A 1990-nucleotide genomic window follows, 5' to 3' on the forward strand; every position below is an offset into this window, starting at 1 on the left:
GGGCACCCCACCCCCAGCAGATACCTCCCCCACGGGACCCCTCTCACTCCAACTGCCCCCCAGCCCCACTTGCCCCCCAGCTCCAGCTCCGAGTCTCCCGCCAATCCAAAAGGAGGCGGAGCCCAGCGTGCTCCCACCCCTCGGTTCCCATACCAACCCCCCTCCCATTGGACGCCGCACACACGTGTTCCCACCGCGACTTCCGATGGCCATCTTGAGCGTGGCGGAAGGCCTAGGGCGGGGTGCTTGAGCACAGTGATACGGAAAGTGTGGCGTGAAGGCTGCAGTCGCCCCGGCACAGATGCATGCGCAGTAAGGTGACACACTACCTGGGATCTGGCTTCTGAGTCCATGATACTGCGCATATGCCACGTTGAGCCACAAACGTCACCTTATGGAGAGCGGCACATGCGCAGTGGGGATCCCAGAAGCCTGGCCCTTCAGTGGGGCAGCCAGGATCGCAGAGTGCATGTGCAATTGGATGTCCTGCGACGCCATGTTGAGTGTGGCAAAGTGAAGAGAGGAGCAGGAGACTCCCAATGGGGAGTCAGCTCCCAGAATGCTTTGCCCTTGACCTACGCACCGCTTCACTGCACCCCTGCCTGTAGAGGGGGGTCACCCACTGCACTCTCCATCATTTCCCCCCCGCAAACTTCCCCCAGCAGACAGAGAACCCAGGCGTCCTGCCTGCCAATGCTCCCCAAGCCCCACCTCTAATCCACCAGACCCCACGCCCTTGTGCCACGCCCAAGAGACAACTCAGGTGTCCTGGTCCCCCATCCCCACCCTCCCTTGCCGGAGCTGGGAGCCCAGCCGCCTTACCTGTGTGAAGTGGCGGCCCCTGAAGAAGAATTTTTTTTTTGTATGCACCAGAGTTCCAGGGAAGACCTGCCCGGCAACCAGCCGGGTGCCAGCACCACTAACGGCCACCTGACGGGGGTGGCCCAAGGTTCCCTATGAACATTATAGAAGGTACGACAATAGTGCCGGAGCTGGGCTAGAACCTAGGCGTCCTGGCTCCCATCCCCCACTCCGATGCTGGTGCCGGCCTAGAAGACCCCATGAAGTCTCAAGGAGGCTGGAAAGCCCCGGGTCCCGTGGGGTGTGGAAAGGGGCCAGTCACAGGCCCAGCCTGGCTTCCTGCCCTGCTTGGGGGTGGTGGTAATATGTTCCTGCCACTAACAGCCCTTCCTGGGATTTCCTGCCCCAAGGCTGGGAATCCCCTCCTGAAGAGCTGGGGATTGGGGGGTGATACAGCTGCCCCAGCCCTCCCCCCGCCGACCTCCCTGCCCCGCTCCCCACAGTGTCCCCTGCTGGCCTGCAGGCTGTGTGGGAGTTTCTGCATCTACTGCCTGCCCAGGTAGGTGAGAGGGTGGGGGGAGCGGAGTGCTCACGGCTGATGCATGGCCCTGGGGGGCCTCCTAGCGGCCAGCATGACCAGCTGGAATTCCCCTGATTTCCCAGAACCTGGTGGGTTTTCCCACAAGCCCTTGGCAAGAGCCATATCTGGGGTAGTGAGGCCTGGGATTCTGTTCTGGCCATATCTATTCTGATTCTCCACCATGAGTCCCCTCCCAGAGCTGGAGAGAACCCAGACACATCCTGGTTCCCAGCCCACATGCCCCCCTGCCAGGGCTGGACTGCAAGCCAAGTGTCCTGTTTCCCAGGACCACCCTTTCTCCAACCCACCCAACCTCCCTCTCTTCCCAGAGCTAGGATAGAACCCAGGAGTCCTGGGCCACCCTTCTGTAACCCCACCAGACCCCAGCTGCCCCCGCCAGAGCTGGAATAGAACCCAGGTGTCCTGACCTGTCTGTCCCACCCCAGCACAGATGCAAGGAGGCACCAGGAAGCTGTAATTTGTTTTATTTCCCACTCTGTGTGTGTGTGTGTGTGTGTGTGTGTGTGTGTGTGTGGCCCCCGCCCTGCCCGCTCCCCCCGACTCCAGCAGGGGAAGCATTCTCGGTCCATACACATCACCATGACAGCA

General features: G+C 61.5%; 1 protein-coding gene across 2 annotated transcripts in view; it reads right to left on the reverse strand.

Annotated features, from left to right (window-relative positions):
* The window catches only part of POLD1 (DNA polymerase delta 1, catalytic subunit), a 16064-nt gene extending 15944 nt beyond the window's left edge, over window positions 1-120 (reverse strand). Inside the window, exon 1 of one of the 2 annotated variants that reach the window (XM_025195910.1) lies at window positions 25-33. The gene's annotated coding sequence lies outside the window, so the exon portion shown is untranslated. Of the gene's footprint in view, window positions 1-24; window positions 34-73 lie in introns of those variants that run through there. The other variant, XM_025195851.1, reaches the window with a different exon arrangement.
* Between the last annotated feature and the right edge of the window lie 1870 nt (window positions 121-1990).

This window comes from Alligator sinensis, unplaced genomic scaffold (genome assembly GCF_000455745.1).
Source record: "Alligator sinensis unplaced genomic scaffold, ASM45574v1 scaffold647_2, whole genome shotgun sequence".
Lineage (NCBI taxonomy): Eukaryota > Metazoa > Chordata > Crocodylia > Alligatoridae > Alligator > Alligator sinensis.